Below are 24,639 nucleotides of genomic sequence, written 5' to 3' on the forward strand. Positions count from 1 at the left end.
AATTTTAGGGGTGCTGGGTGGCTCAGTTGATAAGCATCTGACTCTTGGTTTTGTCTCAAGGTATGATGTCACAGTTCATGGGTTCAAGCTCTGCATTGGGCTCTGTGTTGACAGCATGGAGTCTGCTTGGGATTCATTCTCTCTCTCTCTCTCTCTCTCTCTCTCTCTCTCTCTCTCTCTCTCTCTCCCTCCCTCCTTCCCCCTTTCCTGCTTGTTCATTCTCTCTCTCAAAATAAATAAAAAACATATTTTTTTTTAAAAAGGAGAAACTTAACTTTTTAATTAGCTAAGGAAGCCCAGAAGTTTAAAAACTGACCTCTCTGAAGTCAGTGCAACTACACTAGATTGAAAAAGGAGGTAAGGAATCCTGGAAATGGGCAAGTAGGATTTATAGTTAATATTCAGTCAATACCTGTTTTCCTTCGCCTCCCTTTCCCCACTGCTCCTAATTCTGCACCCTGGAGGCTCCAGAAAATAATGAGGATGGTAGTACTAATGATCGCCAGCCCCTGTTGAGCTCACTTATGTGCCAGGCACTCTTACAGTGTTTGTTTTAGTTTATTTAATCTTCACGACAGACTTTTGAGAAACGTTATGTTTATGATTTCTGTTTGTTATCAGTTAGTAAACTGAAGCACAGAGAAGCTAATTAGCTTAACCAAGGACCCATCTCTTTGTCAACTCTTGAAGTGTTTTCTCTTTTGTAGTCTTAAAGTTTCTACTGAACTTTTTTTCTTTCTTGTAGGACAAAGTGTCTGGACTCCTTTCTATCTTCATTCAACTCTGGAGTAGCTCTAGTTTGTCAGTGTCCTTGAATGGATTATGGCCCAAATTTAAAAGTACATTTTATGGGTAATATAATTTATAAGCAGGGTACCTTGGGATTTTTAATGGCCTTTTTACTGGGTGCTGTGCCCAAGGATTATATGAATTTTTATTTTATGGTATTATTTGGTGGTAAACCTGCTTTTTTGGGGGGGGAGTGGTAAACATACTTTTGACAGATTGAGTTTTTCTTCAGGTAAAATTTCTAGGTTCCTTATCCACACAAAATGCAAGCAAGTCATGTCTTCTTCAGTTTCCATGCATTTTTTTAAAACAAGTACATAGGAATTCACTTGGATTTGTTTAACTTTTTTAAATTATTTTATTTTACCTCATTCTTCCTGCCCCCTATCTTGTCATATAATAAAACATAATGATAGTAATGATACGTGTTTAGAACAGAGATCCAAGCTCTGCTGGAAAGTGCATGTATGAGTATTTCCTGTGTGTGTCCTCACTTGGACATTTCTAGTCTCTGCCTGTCTTTTCAGTTGGTTTAAGTGGACATACAATAGGGTTATATCAGTGTTTTATATACTATTTGACCATCTTGTCTAAGGGAAGAAGGTTGGAACCACATTATAGCATTTTTCTTTGTTATAACCTGATGGGCTCTTAAATCACCTTCCTTTGATAATCCACAATGATCCTGCCTAGTCAGATATATTATCCCTAAATCACTATGTCATTCTGTGTCCTGCTTGTACTTGTTAAGTTTCTCCCAAAATAGTAAGACTGTTATTTCTAATAGTTTGCTCTTAATAACAAAAGTAGCCATGAGTTAATAGGAGGAAGAAGTATTTACCTGGGGAATTGCCAACCATTACTATTTCATGTAAGAAAATATGCAGCTCTTGGGTTCAAGCTCGCGTCGAACTCTCTGCTCTCAGGGTGGAGCCCACTTCCCCTGCCCCCGTCTATCTCTGCACGTGCTCTGCTCACTCTTTCTCTCAAAAATAAATAAACATTAAAAAAAATATGCAGCTCTAGTGGTATAAGGTAAGCTGGGGACAGAATATGAGACAAAAAACACTCTTTTGTTTTAAGGAGAGCTCAGATTTAGATAGATCAACTGAGAAAGAATCTTCTACCGTCTCTTAAAAACTGGAGCAGAGATAAAATTATATTCATATACATGCTAGCCCTACAATTTCAAGAATGAGATACATTTATATATCGTGAGTTGATCATCTTGCAGTATACCACTAGTAGAGAAAAAACTTTCTATATTTGTCAACATTAACAATAATTAGTGTAGTATCTGTGCAGATGTATTCAATAAATATAGTAGTCATAATTTCACTCACTTTGGCTTATGCTTTTAATGTATAACTATCACAAAGTGATTAACATTTATTCTGAGTCTGTTTGACATTTTTTTAGCTGCCTTTAATCATTAAGTTTACTGATTATAATTCTTATTTCTGAAAGGTATTACAATGAATAACACTTGATAAAAATTTGAGAGCATTATGGAGAAAATTATATCAGTGCTTTCCAGTATCAACATTCAGCCTAAAATGTTGCTGTGATACTGCAGACGAATAACTGGAAGGATAAAAAATACACACACACACACACAGAAATTACAGGTGCTCTTGGAAGGCAGTCTTTTACACACCATGGTTTAAACCATAATATTATAATACATGGGACCACAATTCATAATGGAACACATTAAGTGATTTATTAATGAAAGATTTTTTCTAAATACTCATTCCATCACTCTTTAGCACCAAGTGGAAACGATTCATAATTCTATTTTACAAAAACATATATCTTTAAAGGACATGTTAGTTTGTGTAAATATTTAAAATATCTTTATAGTATCAGAAGTGTAAAAAGAAAACAGTTCTAATTTTGTTTCCTTTTATATGATTTGTTTTTTCCATCGTGTAGATGTGAAAACTATTCCATTTTTGTTCTGAATGATCCTAAATGTGTTGCATTTTTTTTGCTGGCAAGATATTTAGCAACCTCTGTACCATTTTTACTTTTTGCATGACTTAATTGACCATTTAATTGGCTGTATTGAAGATGCAGGGAAGATCTATCCCAAAGTTACTTTAACCAGAAGAGTGTATTGCTTTTGGGTTTTGAATTTCTGACTACTGATTGACAATCTTATTTGTTAATTATTGGTTGGCATTCAGTGGCCCTTTGCCTGTCCCATTGACTTGTCTCTCCCGTTTTTTCATTTTGGCTTCACAGTAGATAAAAAACATGTCAGGGCACCTGGGTGACTCAGGCAGTTGGTATCCGACTCCTGATTTTGGCTCAGTCAGGGATCTCACCATTGTGAGACAGCCTTGTGTTGGGCTCACTGTGGAGTGTGGAGCCTGTGGGATTCTTTTTCCTTCTCTCTCAGCCCCTCCCTTGCTCATTCTCCCCACCCCCTCTCCTCCCCTCCCTCCCTCTCTCTCTTTCAAAATAAATAAACTTAAAAAATTTTTTTTTAATCAAACATGCCTAACTACTCTGCTTAAAATACACACCTTGACATTTATGTTTAACAGATTGCTTGGAAAAAAGAATCTCTAAATGAGACTATCTTTGTTTTATGCTATGGAAATAATACTTGTCCTGGTCAACCTTTAAGAAATAGTATATTTAGTTATATCATAATCAAATGTATGTTTTCCTAAAAAATAAAACTGTGTGCAATGTTTAGCTTTTACCTATATTCTTAGAAAAATGAGACTTATGACCAAATGAGCAGTTAGTTCTAAACTTCAATTTTAAATGAAAAGCCAACTTTAAAAAATCATATTTTGTTTTATAAAACTCTGAACACACTTTATCTAGAATTTAGGACTTCTTTGTAATCATAGAGGAATAGTAATCAAACTTTCCAATAAAATGAGTGTTTGGGGAAATGTGAATTAAACCAGCCACCTGGAGAATGTCCAAATATTGCAAAACATATTTTGAAAATATCAAGTGGGCCTTAGGGTGAAATTCCATAAATAATCAAAAAAGCCAGATGTCTTTGATCATCAAATAATCTGTGGAAGTGTGCCAAGGTGTCCTAAGCTTTCCTTATCTGTCTTTTTTTTTTTTTTAAATAACCTATTTAATATAAAAATGAGTTCCAAAAATTTAAACTATGTTTGCCCAATCCAGTTTGTCTTTATGAATTCTGATTTTCCAGACCCTAAATTAATGAAAAATCTGATTTCAAAATATTTAAAAGACTCTTCGTTCTCTTCCCTAGTTAACTCAAATCAGCAGGTATGTATTATGTGCCTACTATGAACAAGGCGCTCAGTTTCCAAGGGATGTGAAAGTACATAAATCCCCTTGTTTACCCCAAATTACTGGGAGCTGCTCTATCAAAATAGTTTCATGTAGTATGTGTTCTAGACTTATGAATATCTAAGAATACTATATTTTAGCATATAATTCAAGAAATGTTTTAGGAATTTTTACTTACTGTGACAGATTGTAGAAGAATATAGGAAAAGTGTCACATGTGACACTTCCCTTTGACAAAGTAATTTTATGATCTCGATTCAGAAAGAAGAGAAAATAACAGATAATGTAAGAATATGAGTAAGTGATAATTGTGTTATATAGGAGTTCAAAGAAAATCAAGTTAAGAAATCAGTGGTCATTGCATTTATTTGGGTACCTCGTTTGAACTGGAAGAGTTTATTCCTGATCGACTATTCATTTCTCTAGGGAACTTTTTATTTTATTTTATTTTATTTATATAAAGGCAAAGATTTGCCCCACTAACATTTACATACTCACAGGTTTCATTGTGGTTGTGTGTGTGGATGCAGGAGGGTGGTCGAATCAATGTAGAAGTACTTTGTAATGAAAACCTTTAGTTCTGAAATGAAAGTTGTCATACCACTTTTTGGAATGCACTAAAATTCGATTGTTTGTTGCCAAGTCTGAAAACTAGTTATATTTAATTATACAGCATTTAGTGAGCTGTGTTTGTATTTCCTGTTAAATTATACGAATCTTTAGAGGAAAGACTTTGTCTTCGCATCAAGCTTTCTTACTAATTTCCAAGTTCCCCTCTATTCTGTACTTCCCCTGTAAGCTGTCCACTGCACACCATCGGCACTGTTCCATCCCAGATAGGGAACTGCACTGAGTTTTCAGTAAGTCTCTCCTGTCTAGAAAACATTTCTTAGTAACAGCAATAACCCCATCTTCCAGCTTGGCCTCCTTTCCTGCCCCTACAAAAATTCTTTTCATGAGGAGGCTCTGCATTTTCTTTGTGGTTTTCTGTTATATTTTCTACCAGAATGTTCCTTCCCCCTTTTTTTCTAATGGGTGAATCCTTTCTTGTCATGTGGGATCCTGATTCAACTATTAGCTCCTTAGTATTTGTTCCTTGGCCCCACTGTTAGAATTTTATTCTATGATCTGTGTTCCCTTATTTATTATAGCATGTTGTGGATAGTTTATCAGCCAGAGTGTAATCAGGGACAGTCCCCACACTAGTTATTTGAAGAGTTATACCTGAATGTAAAGAATTGTTAACTAGGTATAAAGGTATTGCCAAGGAAACTGATAAGGCGAGAAGCGAACACTGAAGGATCAGAAAGGTTGCAGCTGTAGGGGAGAGTTAGGTTATTAAAACTTAGAAACTGCAGAACCGAAACAGATTGAGGAGAGGGCGCTGCTCTTGCTGAATTCAGAACAGGTTCCCTGGGTGTCTGGGATCCAGCAGCCAGCCAGCTGGTGCTGAGATGATAATGACTTATTAACTGAGCATGAGAGATAATTAAATATCTTCCTCGTGTTTGACTAGGAGCTTTCTGATATTGGAATTGTAGCTCATTTATCTATTATCCCCAAATCCCCCAATGTCTAAAATCTAAATCTTTTCATAATTCGTTTCAGAGTAAATGCTAATCTATCCTACTGATATAATATTCGTACATGTTGTTGCAGAAATCTTGATCCTGAATGGACATCTGTCTGGGAAGTTTAGTAAAGCATGATGATTTACCCAAATTTTAAAACCTGGAAAAATACTAAGTTACACAATGCATCTGGCCCCATGGTTCAGATAAGAGATCTGGGTCAGAAGGGCATATATAATGCCCTATATATTATATATAATGTCTTGTGTAGGTGTTAGTAAAGATGCAATGAAAAAGAAATAGATTGTTCACTGACTTACTAGTGTCATGTTATTTTTCAAGCTGATACTTTGGTCACAGATAGTTTTTTTTTTCACACATGAGACTTTCTAAGGAGGTAATTTATGAGTCTCTTGTAGTTTCTGAGTGCATAGTATTATTATGGTTTATTAGAGTTTTGCAAATAAAGATGGAAGCCCTTTCATTAGAGCCTTTGAGAAAGAAAACAGGAGATATTTCAAATTCCCAGTAGCTAAATGGCGTAGCTGGTTATGAGTCAGGAATTAGTTTTCATATTGGTTTATAATAAAGGGAGCAGGATGAAAGAGTACGTATTTCCTTCAAATTCTGAGAGTCAGATTCCACTAAAACTGTAAACATGTAGAAAGAAGAGTCATTTGGGGTTTCATTAGTCTAATCTTTCTCACCAAAACATCGGAGATAAACCTCTACACTTCCTTTGACCAGATTCAGATGGGAACTCCCCACTAGCTTTATTTCTGTCAGAATTACATATTGCTTCCGGTGCGCTTTCCTCAAGCTAGTATACTTTTAGTTTTCTCTGCTATGGGCATGGACATGCCAATATGAAGATAAGAATTTGGCAGGTAATTGTGAATAAAAATACATTCTAAGTGTAGAGAGTGTTAAAGAGACTTTGAATTACTTGAATTCCTTTGAGAAGATTGAAGACTGCTCAGTGAATGTAATACTTCTACAATTTATATTAACATTCCTAGTGAATTAGAATCATTTTGGAGTTCATTCCAGTTAAAGAAATAACAGAAGTATGAACATTTTTAAAAACGTATTTGCTTTTTGGTGCTAGAATAATAAAGATTTCACAATTTAAATCTTGGAGGGTCAGTTAAATTTCAAACTGTCCTTAATAATGATGCTAAAGAATTCTTAATTTTTCCCTTCAGTCAACATTTATTGAGTTTCCTGACCTTTACGTATGTTCTGCTAGGCACGGGCTGCTGAAGATATAAGAGGTAGAAATTTTTGACCTGAAGGTACTTCAAACTGCTTTTGGGGAAGAAAATAAAAATGAATGAGACCTAAGTAATACTGTTGAAGTACATAATACTGGTTGGGGACAGTAGAAAAAATCATGTAAGCACAGTCACATTGATTGCCAGTGTCAGATATGAACAAAATTGCCAGATATTTTAGGAGGAGGGTCCCATTGTGGGCTGTGGTAAAGTCACATCATAACCAATGTTACCATTTCAAAACCAGAATGACTTTGTAGAACAAATTTTTTCCTTTTGTCATATAACACAAAGCCCTGTTGATTTGGTTGAAAGAAATTCAGAAGAAATTCATGCTTTAAGTATTTGTCTCCATGAGGTAAGCATTAATAGTTACTCAAAAGAAAATCCAAAGAAGTGTGGACCATCCAGCTACACACACACACACACACACACACACACACACACACACACACACGCGTGTGTGTGTGTGTGTGTGTGTGTACAAAGCCTTCAGGCTGTTGCCATTGTTGCTTTGCTATTTTTTCCTGTTCCCTCTTCTTTGCCTATTTGACTGTTTCTAGTAAGTAATTTCTTTCCCCAGGGATATTTCTGTTTCTTCACACTAATTTGGCTACTCTTAACTTGTTCTCTGACCCTAGCCCACACATGCTTCTGTCATGACACATCTACCACCACTAATGGTGATGATTGATGATGATGGTGGTGGTGGTGATGATGTCCTCGTCTTGGTTCAGGCTGCTATAACCAATTACTATAGACTGGATGGCTCAAACAACAAACATTTATTTCTCATAGTTCTAGAAGCTGGAGATCTGAGATCAGCATGCCAGTATGGTTGGGTTCCTGGTGCGAGCCCTCTTTTTGGTTTATGACAGCTGTCTTGCTGTGTCTTCACAGGGTGTAAAGAGAGCTCATTTGCTCTTTGGCTTCAGCTTAGAAGGGCACTAATCCTGATCAGAAGACTGGTAGATGGTATTTCCCCCATTTTACAGATAAGGGAATTGGAGAAGTTGAGCTATTTTCGCTTATTCTTCCAATAAGAGGTGAATTGATATTTAAATGTTATTTTTACTGTAGAGCCATACCTTTTAACAACACAGTGCTGCTTTCCTCATTAGACTGAGAGCCCCTAGAAAGCAAGAATTGTGTCTTTCGTTAATAATTGGTCAAGCGGCTGCCTGAATGGGCAGATGAGCAAAGTGTGAATTATACAAGTACTTAGCCCACCTAGCCAAACATCACATGTTCTTGCCAGGAGTAGAGCATCGAGCCAGTGTCCAGCAGATGATAAAAGTTCATTGTTTTATTCATTGCATCCCAGTACTCATGGCAGGCGGCAGATAGTCATTTGTGCTCCCAATAGCTGGTTACTGTTATTGAAGGTACTTGAGAGCGTGTTTTTTTTACTTTATTTTATTCTTTCAAGAATACATTTTATTTGTTTTTTAAATTTATTTTTTAAATTTACATCCAAGTTAGTTAGCATATAGTGCAACAGTGATTTCAGGAGTAGATTCCTTAATGGCCCTTACCCAGTTAGCCCATCCCCCCCTCCCATAATCCCTCCAGCAATCCTGTTTGTTCTCAATATTTAGGAGTGTCTTATGTTTTGTCCCCCTTCCCTGTTTTTATATTATTTTGCTTCCTTTCCCTTATGTTCATCTGTTTTGTATCTTGAAGTTCTCATATGAGTGAAGTCATATGATATTTGTCTTTCTCTGACTAATTTCGCTTAGCATAATACCCTCTAGTTCCATCCTCATAGTTGCAAATGGCAAGATTGCATTCTTTTTAATTGCTGAGTAATATTCCATTGTGTGTGTGTGTGTGTGTGTGTGTGTGTGTGTGTGTATACACACATACCACATCTTCTTTATCCATTCATCGGTTGATGAACATTAGGGATCTGCTGGTGGGAATGCAAACTTGTGTAGCCACTCTGGAAAACACTATGGAGGTTCTCAAAAAATTAAAAATTAAAAAAAAATATTTAAAAATTAAAAAAAATATATTTAAAAAAAGCCCTACAACCCAGCAGTTGCATTACTAGGTATTTATCCAAGGTGTACAGATGTGCTATTTTGAAGGGGCACATGCCCCCCACTGTTTATAGTGGCACTGTCAACAATAGCCAAAGTGTGGAAAGAGCCCAAGAATGCATTTAAATGTCAGGCACATTCACTGCTCTGAAGGAGACACATTTTGTATAAGGGTGGAATTAGAGTTAGAAGTCAGGATATCATCCTGATGGTATCTTTTATTATATTATTACCATCATATTATGTATTATTCCTCTGTTTTGTTTTTAACTGTTTCACTGGGCACTTTCACGCTAGGTCATTAGAGAAGTGATCCTCTGGTGTATCACTTGGAGAGTAACCCAGAGATAGATATCCTGCATCTACCAGAGATCAGGAAGGGTCTTGGGACCATTAATTCAGCCAGAGTATAATTGCCCACAACGTTCAGGGCACTGTGGGAGGTACTTGGTGATGCAAGGATGAGTAGGACTCTCTAGGAAGGTGAGTCTCCTTCAGGGCATTGTGGGGATTCCTGGAAGTTTCTGTCCGGGAAGGCATGTTTTTCTTTAGGTTGAATTATAGGCCTCTCCTTGCTTTTAAGATGAAGGTAATAATCATAATAATAATTTGTATGTATTTGTAAAATGTCTGGAATGGTTCCAGGCACTTTATGTGAATTATTTTAAAAACATTTCACACTAAACGTATGGGATAGATATAATTACCTTATTATGTAGACGAGGAAACTGAGGCTTAGAGAGGTTAATAACTTGCCCATATTCACAAACCTAAAAGGATGGAGCTGAAATTCATCCTCAGAGCCATTGCTCCTAACCACTCTGCTCTCCTGCCTTCCTATGTAACCCAGGAAACCTGGGAAAAAAAGAAATGTCAGGGTCATCACAAGGTCGTCTAACATCATTTGATCTTTTCAAGGACTCAGTAAAGGATACAGACACCCTTCCCATTTTACGGTCAAAGAAACTGATCCAGAGAGCTTATAAGGCTAAAGTCAGACTCTTTTTACTAACCAGCAGTACTGTGTTTGAATAAAAAAGTCCAGTTCTCCTTGTCTGATGCCCCAATAGCAATTAAACAACCAGGAATAATGTATCATGCAGGAACAGAGATCTAGAGTTTATTATATTTTCCTTCAATTCATTTTTCCTTTCTCTTATTGTGTGAACATGGATGATTTTTTTGGCTCAGTATATGTATAATTACATATCCGCTTGGAGATGACATGAAGTGCAGTGATTCATGAGCTGAGACTAGATGTAGTTGTACTGTCGCCTAAGTCCTTCCATATCTTTCACCAAAAATGCTGATAATTAAGTGCCGGTGGCATCGGACAGCCAGAGTTGTGATAGGTTTCTGCTGTAGTTTTCCACAGCAGTAATGTGGCAGGGCTGTAAGAATTTCAAAAGATTTCAAGTGGTGGCCTTTGAAGGCACATTTTGTACATCTATCCTTCTCTGGGGAGTTTTTTTCTTTCCCTTAGGTACTGGAGGCGAGTCAAAGCCATCAGTTCTAGAAGAGTTGTCAGGAAACCTGTCCCTGCCTGTTTCCTGCCAGTAATGCAGCTTCGCTTCAGGCCCCAGGACATTACCATGTCATATACACTTTTATCCCCTTTGTAGCCCTCTGGTTATCACCCAGTGAGAATTCAAAAGACTTTAGTTTCTCTCTCAGTATATTTTCCATTCCTTTAAGACTTACCTGAAGTACCTCCTCTGGAAATACCTCCCTGGCTGACTCATTCCCATACCCTCTCTCCTACCATAGAGAATGCCTCTGTTGATCTGGACAACCATTCAGGAAAGGTGCACTCCCTCTGTGGCCTTTCTGGCCAGGTTCTCTGCATTAGGCTGTTGGAATGTTTTGTTTGGTATCGTGGGAATATCCGGTTTGATTCCAGGAATAGGAATCTTTTTTTTTTAAGTTGCATATTTATTTTTTCCTCGTTATAAATTTAATAATGTTCATTGTGTACGATTTTTTTTTAGTTTTTCTTTCTTTCTTTTTTTTTTTTTTAAGGAATCTCTACACCCCATGTGGGGCTCAAACTCAGAACCCATGTTAAAGAGTCACATGTTCTTCCCACTGAGCCAGCCAGGTACTCCCATTGTGTAAGATTTTTAAAAGAGATAAGAAAGTATGTGAAATCACCCGTGATTTCACTAACTACTAACTCTGTAGTTAATCAGAGTTAATATCTTGGGCCACTTGATTTTATTCTCAGGTGTGAGAGGCAGTGAGTGTTTATTCTGGGCGTCTGATGTTTTGGACATCTGGGTAGCATCATGACACTTGCTTAAATCTTTTTTTTTTTTTTAATCCTTTGTCAGAAGCCCCAGTTGGATGCCTGGGATCATATCACAAGGTAATGGCAGTGGCTCTTCCTTAGCAATTCCACAAACAGTGTTTGTTTGACTTGAGAACAGTTTACGTGATAACTTGAAGGGGAAACAGTATTGTGACATAAACGTATGGAGACACATTATTTTTGGAGTGTACCTTGGAGATTAGCTAGTCCAGTGGCTCTACATCCAACCGTGCATGAGAATATCTGGGGAAGTTATTCAACTGTTATTGTCTTGGGCCAATTGAAACAGAGTCTCAGGACTAGAGCCTGGGAATAAGAAGCCCCTTAGGAGGGTTCTCTCGGCAGCCCAGCACTGTTGGGTGGACTAGAATTTGAGAGCCAGTTCACTGATCTTATTCATTATATACCTCTTAGAGATTACTGGGAGCCGTGCACTCTGCTAGGCTTGGGAGTAACGTGACGTCCAGGATAGACATGGTATTCTCCCTTAAACGGTTTATGTTTTCCTAGAGAAGACCGTGAAATACCAAGTAAGCAACAATAATCATTATATCATAGTGAGTAGTTTGAAAGTAAGGCACTGAGAGAGAACACTTTTAGATACTGTGGTCAGGGGTATCCTGTCAGAGAAAGTCACAAAGTCTGAGAAGTTGGAGGCTGAGAACGAGCCACCTGTACCGTGTGGGAGACAGTCCCTAGGCTGAGGCATGCCACACACAGACCCCGAGGTGAGCAAAAGCTCGGCGTGGTTTAGGAATTGCACAGCAGTATACCTGCAATGCAGGGAGAGAAGGGAGAGTGCAGAGATGGGTTCAAGGTTGTTTTCACTAGGTACCCAAGTACCCATGCTGGTAACTGGTAGAACCTGCTCTGTAGTTGCACGTCCAATCAGTGCTTTCTCTGCTGCTGTATTAGTCAGCTTTGCCTTCCATAGCACAGTATTACAGATGGGGGCTTAGATGACAAATTTATTGTCTCACATTTCTGAAGGCTGGAAATCCCAAGGTCAAGGTTTCAGCAGAGTTGGTGTTTCCTGGAGCCTGAGGTTTCTTCTCGCACGTGGCGACCTCCCTGCTGTGGCCTCACAAGGTCTTATCTGAACTTGCGCATCCCTGGTGCCCCTGTGCGTCTCTAAATTTCCTTTTCTCAGGATGCCCTAATCACTTCATTCTAACTTAAGTCACCTCTTTAAAAGCCCTGTCTTCAAATACAGCCGTACTAAGAGGCACTAGGGATTAGGCCTTCAGCATAGGAATTTGGGGCAGGGCACAGTCAGCCCCTAAGACCTGTTTCACGTAGTTGACACAATGCCCCATTTGTCATAGGAACCAGTCAAATAAAGCAAAGCACCTGGTATGAGGGCCAAGAAGGAATTCTATATTATCACAGTAAATTAAATAATTAATTCCATTTTTAAAATTGAAATAAATTAATACAGGTAGACGGGTGGGAAGTGGTGTGGAATGGGCCTATGAGATTTTTTGCTCCATTGGTTGGGACTTTTTGCAGTTTTAAAACCTTGCCTTACCAGGGAATTCTGTATCTCCCAGGGGTTTTTTGTTTTTGTTTTTGTTTTTGTTCTTTTAAGTTTATTTCTTTATTATGGGAGTGAGAGAGCAGGACAGGGAAAGAGAAGAAGGGAGAGAAAGAACCCAAGCAGGCTCTGCATTGTGAGTATTGAGCCTGATGTGGGGTCAAACCCAAGAACCGTGAGATCATGACCTGAGCTGAAGTTGGGTGCTTAACTGCCTAGCCACCCAGGTGCCCCAGGGGTTTTTTGGATGCAGATAATAGAATCCACCCTAGCTGGTTTAAGTGGGATTTATTGTGTGATATTAGCTATTTTATAGACTATTTGAAAGGATGCAAAAACATGCTGTAGGCTAAATTTCCATGAACATTTTCTAGAACTACCCCATGGCTAGGGTGATAAGAGAATGCCACCAACTCTGGAGCCACATTGTCTCTGCTGTGACCCACACAGCCCCCGCAGCTCTGTATCACCTGTGCCAGCAAAACGGGTGTCCTGGGCCCATCTTGTTTCTTCGGATGGTTGACTTCTAAATCACAGCTCACAGCTGAGTGGTGGCGCCCAGTCTCATGGCTGCACTCAAGCCGTAAGGGACGATTCACAGTACAGGGAGGTGTCGAAGATGGCTTCTTCCTCTTAAAATAGACAAGAAAGAACAATATTTTGGGTCCCCACAAAGGAAAATATGGCAGGTATTCTCTAAATCCACTTTTCCCAAGATGTGTTGACATTTCACATCTCCCTGTCATACCATAGCCAAATTGTAACACATGAGCAGGGACTTTGTTCATTGTCACCTCCTGGAGAGGGGGCAAGTGAGATACAAAGAATATAAAGTAGGAGATGAAGCATGGAGAGATATTAAGAGTCCATCAGTAAATGCACTTCATTTTCACAATTGTGTTATGTGATAAAGGGATGGCAGAAGCTTGTGAAAGAAAGGCTGGTGTGTAGCAAATATAGACCTGGCATTTGAGAGCCTTGGGGTTTCTGTCTTGAGGCTCCTCTTGAACCGGTTTGGTCACAGTGGAAGGTATTGTAGATGTGTTCACCTCTGTAATTTAAATTCTCTTTGCTCTATAACTCTCGGGTGGACTCTGCTAGTTCTCTGCATGTAACCCTTCTATCTCTGGGTGGGGGTGGAAGGTCAAGTGTGTGCAGGTGACACAGCGATGCCGGAGTGTCCGTGTAATGTAAAGGCACGGAGAGCTATTGTCCTATCAGGAAGGGCACAGCTAAAATCATAGAATTGCATTTCTGTGTATGCAGCCATTTGCAAATATAATTGTTTAAAGTCAACCCTCAGGCATCACTCATGGCATCACTCTTTGTGGTGCTGAAGATACAGCAGGGATGAGGACATATTAGCACTTCTTGGTGGTCATTACAACACATTCATTAAGAAGTGTGTATAAAGCACTAACTAAATCTACACACAGTGAAAACTGCCTTCACTTTGGGATCAAATGTAAGATTTAAGAATTAGCCTTGTTTTTACTGGAAGCAGAAGAGCTCCTTCTATTCTGAAGGAATTCTTTTTACCACTTTGATGACTTTCCTTTATGTGCTTCTCTTATTTCAAAACTTATTTTGGTTTACACAAAGTGAATTTCAAGGGCAGGAGGAATGGATATTCCTTATGCTTTTCTTTCACCTTGTGTAGGTTTAAAAAATTTTTAAATGTGGTTATAATTATCAATATTATTAGGGCAGAATACATATTAGGAGTGTCTTATGCTTAGTAAATATTTTTAGGTGACTGAGTGAGTAAATGAATGAATGATTTAGAAAAAAACATGTCTTGGAGCCAGATCTGGATTCAAGTGTCTGCTCTGCTACTTACTAGCTGTATTATCATGATCTCTCTAATCAGCTTCCTCATCTTTACACTGTCTGATTTTAGGTGCTGCATATGCCCGTTTTAAGTATTAAGTAAGATAATGTTTGTAAAAAATGTGAAATGATGCTAGTCTGGCCTCAATCTACATTTCTATCATGACTTTATTCCCTTCTGGGAGATTCCCAGTGAAGATTAACATAACAATGATAAGTTCTCCAACAAAAGAACTTGTCGACATTTTTAAATTATGTACACCATTTTTTGTGTGTGTGAGTAGAATATTATTAACATGTTTCTAGAATATTTTCCACAAAATAAAATTTGGGAAAGGCTACTTTGAATCAAAGTCGCATTCACTGTAAAGGAAAACATTGGTGTATAAGTTTTTAAGACTTTCAAAAGTGGCCGAAGAGAGCTAATAAAGAATTTGCCAGGGGGCACCTGGGTGTCTCAGTTGAGCATCTGACTCTTGATTTCAATTCAGGTCATGATCCCTGAGTCATGGGTTCGAGCCCTGTGTGGGGCTCCACACTGAGCATGGAGCCTGCCTAAGATTCTCTCTTTTTCTCCCTCGGCCCCTCTCCCCCACTCATATGCTCTCCCTCTCCCTTGAAAATAAAATAAAAGTAAAGTAAAAATTAAAATAAATAAGATTTTGCTGGGTGCTGAACCTTGTTTGGAATCACATGGCAGGAAGGGGGTAGTAACAAGCAGGTGACAGGAAGGCTAGTGTGTAGCAGGCCGGGCGCTTGGCTCTCCTGAAGGAAGACCGTGTCTGATTTTTACTCCTGGGCCTCCGTCTTGAGCTACTGCATGAACCAAAGCTTGGCCCTCAGGGACAGTCTTTTCCAGTGTTGCCCTTACTCTCTTTGACTGTGAAGGTCCGTGGATTAATTCTGCAACTGCCTGATTGAGTGACTACCTCTGCAGTCCTCGAGGGCACTGAGCAAGCCAACCAGGGCAGGATGCAGCTGTTTTCCACAGGGGGCATGGTAAGCCCTTCTGTCCATAAGGCTGTAGCTTCAAATCCGTCCAAAGTGGGCATTACTGGAAATGCTGTTTACACGTGCGTGATCATCATCACTTTGTGGGAAAGACACCCAAAGATGGGGGGGGGAAGGTTTGGGAAGGGAAAAGTGAGTAGTTTTCAGCTCCATCCTTTCCGTTTTATGTTGGAATGTATTCATTTGTGTGAAATAAAGGGACGCAGAAAGAGGAAAAGGTGGTAGAGTAGGACATGAGGGATCATTCACAGTTATCTCAATACATCTTAACCTGATAAACTCAAGCCATTCTTTTCCTGTTAGGTTTTGCTTTTGACCTTTAAATGGCTCAAAAATCAAGGATGATAGCTCATCCATTCTTTTTCTTGGACTCTCCTCCTTGAAAGAGTTGGAAATAAAATCAATTCTCCCTTGAAGCTGGCAACCCTTGTAGCCACTACCTTGGATATGATATTACTTCTTTCCATTATTCCAAAGAAATATCTTAAGGTTTCTGTTAAGAATTTCCTTAGCATTTTCTCTTGGCTCTTAAATGTATTCTCTTTATTATTGGGAGTTGGTGTAGACGTTGACAGCGGTAGTAGTGAGTGCTTCTATCTGTACAGCGTACTTGAGGGGGCAAGTAAATGCCAGTATCTGAGAAGGAAGATTTTTCAAAGTTTGAGACACAGCCATTAGAAAGTGTCTATATTTCCACTTGTAGAGCTCATTATCCGTTTCCATGTCCCATGGCTTTCATTTTATTTTCTTTTGATGTATCCATGTTTATGTTAATTTTTATATCAAAAAATTATTACTTAAGTCAACTTCTTTGAGGATACAGGGTTGGTTAGTGAGGGATGTATATCTAAAATTCTTTTTGATTATTTTCTATCCAGAGTTGGTAAAATAATTGTAAGTCACTTTTGCCATTAAATGAAAATGAAGGAAAATATAGAATGATGATCATTCTACTCGGTTTGATAGGTCAAAGGGTGTAAGTTCTTAAGTTCTGTCATGATGATTTTATATTCATTGAATTGAAAAAATTCTGAAATGTTGCAGCATAATTTTATGAATAGGAAATGATTACATGTGTTTAAGAACATTATTGTGATTTCTGCCTCTGAACGCCCTGAGAGGTTGAAACAAGGGTATCCTTTTGAGTCTGCTCAGAGGCCAGATCAGACCCAGAAAGCTCTGATCTTCTTACAGTGGAGCTTAACCTTTCTCCCAAATCGGCTTTTCCCTCAGTTTTGATCTATGACTTCAGGGCTTTTTTTCTCTTCTCTGAACTTAGCTCCCTGTCTTTAGTTGCTAAGAGGACACTGTGATCCTTGCAAATGTGGGAAGAGGAAGCGGAAGTAGGCTTTGACCTCTGTCAGAGTACAGAGGCTTCTTTTTCTTTCCTCTCCTCTCCCTTTCTTCTGTCCAGCTTACTTCATTGTCTTCTTGCTCATTATCTGACCATGTCCTCTGTAAGACAGCAAACAAAACTGTAATCAAGGCTCTTGCCTGACTGAGCTCTGAGAGTTGGTTACATGAAGCCTTTACTCAAGGGACTCAATACTTAATGTGTTCATGATTGGGTTAATGAAACAGGGAGCAGGTGACAAATTTAGTTTATGGAAGCCCCTTGCATGATAGTAGGCGTTTGAAAGGGTGTCAAAGACATAGCAGAGATTCTAATCAAGTAGGGTAGCTTAGATGAAAGGTCACCAATGAAGTGTAATGTGAATTATGCTTGGGTAATTCATATTATGAAAATAATTTAGGCATATTATATTATGTCATCACTTCTTATTGCTTTGGAACCTTCATGAAATAGAAAAGGCAGTACTTGCTCTTCCTTATTACAGAGGTTTTGATGACTTATAAAAAAAAATTACCGGGACTGCATATTATAAAAATATATTTACCATGGTGGGAATGAAGATAGAAGAATGTCGACAGGGGTGTCGGGGCAGAGATAAGATGTCATTACAGGTGCTGGAATTCTCTCTCTCTCCAAGTACCTTTCCACACATTTTCCAGATATTTTTATTCTACGGAGTTCATACAGTGGCTTCTTTACTAATAAAACTCCATTGGTAGAAAATGAGTCCACAATTCCAAAATAAATATTCTTATTCTTTTAAGAATAATATAAAATACTTATATTCTAATAAGAAGAGATAAAAGTAAAATAAACTTTACCATTTAATATTTATTAATACTATATAACCCCTTTAATCATATAATATAGTAATAGCAATTTATTGAGAGCATTGTGTTTAAATATGACTCATTGTTTTTAAACTTAGCTTATTTCTTTGCGATATAGCTATTTGAGGATTGATTTCTAAGTATTTTAATATCCTTGGCCTCTTTGCTTTTATTTTAATTTGTATACAGTATTACACCCATTTTAAAGTATGCACTTTGATGACTTTTTGGACTAGGTATTTTGTGATAGTTGATTTTAATAGTTGATTTCTAATATTACAAAATATAGTTAGATCAGAATTCATTTTTTAAAATAATGGGTATAAAATAGATATTTCAAAAGGTTTTCTTCATTATTTTAGCCTTGTGTTGGATGATTTGTTTAGCACTCTTATTTTTCAGATCCAGTTAGATCTTTGATTTTTACTTGGAACATATGGTTGATTAAATCCAGGAAAGTGTCAGTTTTACCACTTTTTTTGTTTGTGTGCATGTGTTCATTATTAGCATTATCCTTAATCTGTGTTTCCACTTCAAGAATCTTTTTAAGCATTTGCCCATTTGTAAACAAATTCACTTACGCTGCTATAATCTTGCTTGTAAATCCACTTAGCCAGGCCCTGGTGCTTTGCTGTCTTTCACAACATGCTAAAAGTGAAGAACTGCATGGGCCCTTCCCCCTGAGGGAAGCGCCCCCCCCCCCCGCCCCCGATGTCTCAAAGATCCAGGACCCTATGACTTACTGCACCTGGGAGAGTTTGGACAGTACACATTAGGAGGACTTAATTTTATTTTTAAGGTAGAAAAATTACATATACATATTTTGTATACACACACACACAGAAGTTCTAACCTGTTCCTCTGTGCCTCAGTGGCTCATCTTGTGGACCTAACTCTGTCAATGGTTGTCAATTTGTTTACCATAAAGCCACATAACCCTTTTAAAAAATAGCTTATTACAGAGAGGCCAATTATGTAAAACTAGGTAGAGCTGCTGCTGTTGAAACAGCGTTGAAGAGCTGGAATCTCGTGTACCTTATTCCCTTCCCACCTGCCGCTCACCTGCCTCCCCAGCCAAAGCTACCAGAACACACTTGGCATCAAGAAAGGAGGAAAACATTTTCTCAGATCTCACCATCACATCTCATTGTGCTTCTTCTTTGCTCTCTCTTGGTTTTTAGCTATGGACACTGGCATTCTTACTAACGACCATTTCCCTCTTTACCTTTCTTTCGGAAGAGCTTAGGGCAAGTTCCATATTTTATACTAAACATACGGTGTTGAGTTCCATCTGTTCCATCTTTTACAATATATGGAAATGCATGGAATACATTTGGGACATCAGGCTCACTCCTGGCTTTCTCTTCCTTTCATCCTTTTATATGCTTTTCCTTCATGTTTCTTTAGTTTATATTTTCTTTTTATATTAAACAAATTTTATTTTAACTTCCCACAATAAATATAGCTTAACTTACCGTAATCCTTTTTGGAATAAGTTCAGGGGCTTCGACAATATCGCCTATTGTATTGTTGTCCAAAAATTAGCTGTAATATTTTTGGGAGAGAAGTTCTAAATAAATTTCAAATGAGCAAATTCAAAATGTAGTAAATGACTTATATAAAAGATTTTGGGAGCAGAGGCAGGTAAATCCAATGTTATGTGAAAATCTTTTTTCTACCCACAAGAACTGGAAAATATATAGTTGTATTTTATTGTTTTGTAGAATTTTTTTGGCCAGTAATTCTCAGTTGAGAGGATAGTTGACAAAAGAGGAACATCTGGGCTCTCTGGTTTTAACTTGGAGGTCAGTTTATAAATATGTGACTTCTGTGTTGTTTTTGGCAACAAGGTCAGGATTTTAATGCTGGGATTACTGAATGGGGATTCTTTTCTCTGGAAATTGGGGTCAGTTGTTGTAGGGATACATGGAGACTTAGGAAGGTGTATAGTGATAGAGCTCATCGTTTTTGAATTGGAAAGCAGTGTTAAATAAGCTCTATGGAGGGAATTTATAGTTTTGCAGTCCCAGACCTAAACCTGGGGGAGTCATAATTTTGTGACCCCATTGAGAAATTGAGTTATTCATTTGCTGAACCTCACTATTCTGAATACACTAATTTGTTCATTAGTCCCTGCTTTCTTCAGAGGATTGCTTCCTATGAAGAGTGTTGAGACTTCACGTTGAGGATGCTGGAGAAGCTCAGATGATGCTTCCCTGAACGTGTGTTTTTCGTCTCTCCAGCAACCAGGGCCACTGTCCATTTTCATTTGCAATTTGCACCTCTGTACCCCTGCTCCAGGTGCTTGGGTCAGGTTCCAGCCCGAATGATTGACTCAGGTGTGAGGATTACAATATGGCTGACAATGCCTTTACCATGCACCTTCCTCTCACAGGTTCTGATAGACGTGATTGGTTTTGCAAGATTTAGTAATTGCATGCATACCATTGAGTGGGAAAGCAAGGAAAAATCTAAATAAACTGTCAAAACAGATTTTCATACTGTGTAGCATAAAATGAGTATGGATGAGTGTTTACAGAGCGCCCTTTATTATTATGATTTTGGTGACACTGTATTTAAGCTGGGTGATGCCTTGGGTTGTACTAGTTAGTGGTACTTTTCTCCCTTAGAGGGGTCAGGGTTATTCTTTGGACTTTTGAGAAGTAGCGATTAGAGTGGGGATGAAATGAGTGGAATCATTTCTTTTTTCTTACAGAGAAATCTGTTTAAACATATGCACATAGAGTAAGTCATAAAAACGAGATGAACAAGGGTGTTTTTACTTGCCTGTGTTTAGTCTTATGCTATGGTCTGTAGCAGTGAGGTCTGACTGTAGCACCTTACTTGTCCTCCCCTTGAACTTCAAACCCTTGAACTTGATCTGAGAAGTAGGATATAAATAGCACCCTGGGGTCTTGGATGTGGCCAAATATTGTACTATAATTAGTAAGGTTTATGGCCTGCCATTGCCTTCCCAGAATGATGGCTGGTTAGTAAGAATCAGTGCTTTTATTAGCTCTAGGCTTTGAATGGTTAAGAGAATTGAATCTCATTATATAGGAGTCATTCGAAATAAAATAATTGAAAGAATAAACACCAGGTAGGGGAACTGTACCTTTTAACTGTCCTTTCATTTGGCTTTTTATTTAACTCCTGTCCATTTGATGAGATAGAGAGCAGAACAAGGAATTGGAATCATATGGGTGTGTTCTGTCAACTGATACTAAAATGGACAGACTGTATATGTTGTGTAAATTATGCAAGTTGTATTGGGCCTTAGTTTGTAAAACTATAAAGTAAGATTGATGAAGGGATTAATAATATTGGAGGCGAGTGTGAAATCAATGCAGGGACATGTGAAAGGAGAGTGGTGAAAGAGGGTGGGTGTGTAAGCCCAGCTGTTTCTATGAGGAGACAACAGCCATTGTTGCTAGTGGGTGAGTGGGAAGCAGTGAAGCCTTTTGTGTAGCAGTTCAGGGCTGGATCTAGGGCATTCAGATTGAACGTAGAGATACACTTGGTAAATTGGTGTGTTGGAAACGGGTCTGGTGATCCATCACTGAAATAAGAAAGCCTTATAATGGACTTCAAAGAAATCTAGCATGGGAATCTGTAATATATTATATGCCCCCAAAGGGAGAAGGAATGGAAAATAAGAAAAAATGTTGAAAGTTCAAAAATCTTCTAAATATAACATGTATTTATAGAGCTTTCTTTAAGAGGGATATTAGGGTTTGGATATTAAAAGAGAGCTTAAGAATGTATATCTACATATATGTACTTCTCTATAATTCTATGTATATACATACTTAGGAATATAGAGCCATAAACACACATATAGATATATGGGAGTATGTCTAGCTACACCTTTTTTTTAGATTTTAACTAAAAGTAAGCCTTCTGAGAAATAAATTATAATAGTCTTGGGAAGATGTAAGAGTAATATTTTTGCTCTTTTTAAAAATGCTTGAATATTTTTCCTAGCAATATCACGTCATCTCATATAATAATCTATCGTTTGAATGGCCCCTGAGGTTCTTTCCTCCATGCCCTCAAGTTTTTATTGAAAAAACATTTGCAGCCAGGTGCAAATTAACTTTTTTTTTTTACTATTAGAAAGTGTCATGCTTTTGTCTGATCTTTTTCTGACCTATTAATGGCTCTCTAAAAATGATTGCAATCATTTTCGGATATCTTATATCAGAAATTTACATCAAAAAGTATGGAGCCTATGTATTTTCCTAACTTCCTCTTCACTCTTCCTGGCTCCTGTTAATAAAGGAAGTCATTTAAAAAGAATCTCTAATTTAGTGTCATTGATACTTTTCCATCATGAAAGTATCATGTGTATGCAGAAACTTCAAGGCTTCTTTTAATCTGGTGCCATTACATTTACCTACCATCATATGAGTAAATTCTACTGCTGAAGGGTCCTACCTCATCCTTCCTGAGAGTTTTTAACTATCTACCCTGAAGGTGATGAGGAATTCCAGATCCATTCATGAAGACTTCGCTCAACCCCCACCCACCCTACTTCTGCTATTCCATTGCCCTCTCTTCCTAAACCTTAAAAACAAAACCTTGTTTTTCATTGTACACCAATTGTTCTATGTGTCAGCATAGTAATGTATAGTACAGTAATATTATCCAGCGCTAATACACACACACACACACACACACACACACACACACACACCCTAATACTAACTTTTTAAATTTAATTTTTTTATTTTTTAAAGTTTATTTAGTTTGAGACAGAGAGAGATAGGGAATGTGTGTGTGAACAGTGCCAGAGATAGAGGGAGAAAGAGAATCGCAAGCAGGTTCTGCACTTTCAGCATGGAGCCTAACACAGGCTTCGAACCCACAGACCATGAGATCATGACCTGAGTCTAAACCAAGAGTTGGACACTTAACTGACTGAGCCACCCAGGTGCTCTCCTGTAATACTATCTTTTTTTAAAACTGTGGTCATTGGCCATATTTTACTCTTAGAATTTCCCCAGTAACTTGTCTTGGCACAGGCTGGATTTTTACAATTCGTTGATTCATCAGTATAATGCCATAATCGGAAATTACTAATTTTGAAATACTGAGTTAAAATCAGCCCATAGATGTTCTACCTCAGAATTTGGATTTTAGTAGTACTTTGCAATCTGAATGTGTCTTGACAACCTGAAATCTTATAGATTTTTTAATCACTGAAAAGTCAGAATTGAGGTTAACACTTTATTGTGAACTGCACTTGAAGCTGGAGCTTGCTTTCTTCTTTCTTTCTTAACACTTGGCTTTTGTTTAAAAAGTATTATCAAGGGGCGCCTGGGTGGCTCAGTCGGTTAAGCGTCTTACTTCGGCTCAGGTCAGATATCACGTTCATGGGTTCGAGCCCCGCATCAGGCTCTGTGCTGACAGCTAGCTCAGAGCATGGAGCCTGCTTCAGATTCTGTGTCTCATTCTCTCTCTGCCCCTCCCCCTTTCATGCTCTGTCTCTCTGTATCAAAAATAAATAAAACATTTAAAAATATTAAAAAGTATTATCAAGACTATTTTTATAAGTCACTCATATCAATGACTACCTTTAACTTGCTACATAAATAGTTGTTTAATAATATAGAAATACAGCTGGAGTCTAATACCCAAAAGTATTTGCTTCTAGACCAGTGTAATGTTATACATTTGACTTTTCGACAGGGCAAAGGTTAGGGGCACTGATTCCCGCCTCCCCCCCGTCATGCAACCCAAAATCCACTTGTAGCTTTGTAGTTTCCCCAAAACTTAACTGATAGCCTACTTTTGGCTTTACCAATAACATAGTCAATAAACTGATACTTTGTATGTTATATGTATTATATACTGTATTCTTACAATAAAGTAAGCTAGAGAAAAGAAGATGTTATTAAGAATATCATAAAGCAGAGGAAATATTTAGAGTGATGTACTGTATTTATGGGACAAAAGTCCATTTGTAAGTGAACCCACACAGTTCAAATTGTGTTATTAAAGGGTCAACTGTATGACATATGTGGATTAAACAGAATACTAAAAGGCTTGGGGAAGTAAACACCAAGTTTAGAATGGTTCTGGTTTACGTACAGTTTATTTAAAGTCAAGGAATAGACAGAGTGACCTTGGCATTGGATGGTAACAGAACTACCATCATAGTTCACTTTCCTTTTGTCTCAGTTGGAGGCCTCCCTTAAAATTTAAACAAAACCAAGACTAACCCAAAGATGACCAATATTCTGAAGACTTAGGAGAGGCCTCTTTAAATTGCCAGATGATGGGGCGCCTGGGTGGCTCAGTCGGTTAAGCCTCTGACTTCGGCTCAGGTCAGATCTCACGTTCGTGGTTTTGAGCCCCACATTGGGCTCTGTGCTGACAGCTAGCTTAGAACCTGGAGCCTGCTTCCGGTTCTGTGTCTCCTTCTCTCTCTGCCCCTCCCCCTCTCATGCTCTGTCTCTCTCTGTATTGAAAATAAATAAAACATTAAAAAAGTTAAAAAAAACATTAAAAAATTGCTTAACATCTCAAAAAAATAAATAAATAAATTGCCAGATGATATCTAGGAAAGTAGTTCTTTCATTTTATTTTTTTAACATATGCAATTATTTTCCATCATTTACAATACAGTAGTTACAATGACACTCCAAACAGAAAAGCAAAGTAAAAAACAAAACCCCAACTTCTATTTCATGTAATTAGACTTATACAGAAATTAGAAGGTTAAGTAACAACTAGTTAATCACCTAATTTCACAGCTATCTGAAGTGGCGATCGTTATATAGCAGCTTATCTATGATACATT

General features: G+C 37.9%; 1 protein-coding gene across 3 annotated transcripts in view; it reads left to right on the forward strand.

The window, feature by feature from the left end:
* The window catches only part of DOCK4 (dedicator of cytokinesis 4), a 417,061-nt gene that overhangs the window by 115,038 nt on the left and 277,384 nt on the right, over positions 1-24,639 (forward strand). The gene's annotated exons all lie outside the window — the stretch shown is intronic.

The sequence above is a fragment of the Suricata suricatta genome, chromosome 2, assembly GCF_006229205.1.
Source record: "Suricata suricatta isolate VVHF042 chromosome 2, meerkat_22Aug2017_6uvM2_HiC, whole genome shotgun sequence".
In the NCBI taxonomy this organism is placed as follows: Eukaryota; Metazoa; Chordata; class Mammalia; order Carnivora; family Herpestidae; genus Suricata; species Suricata suricatta.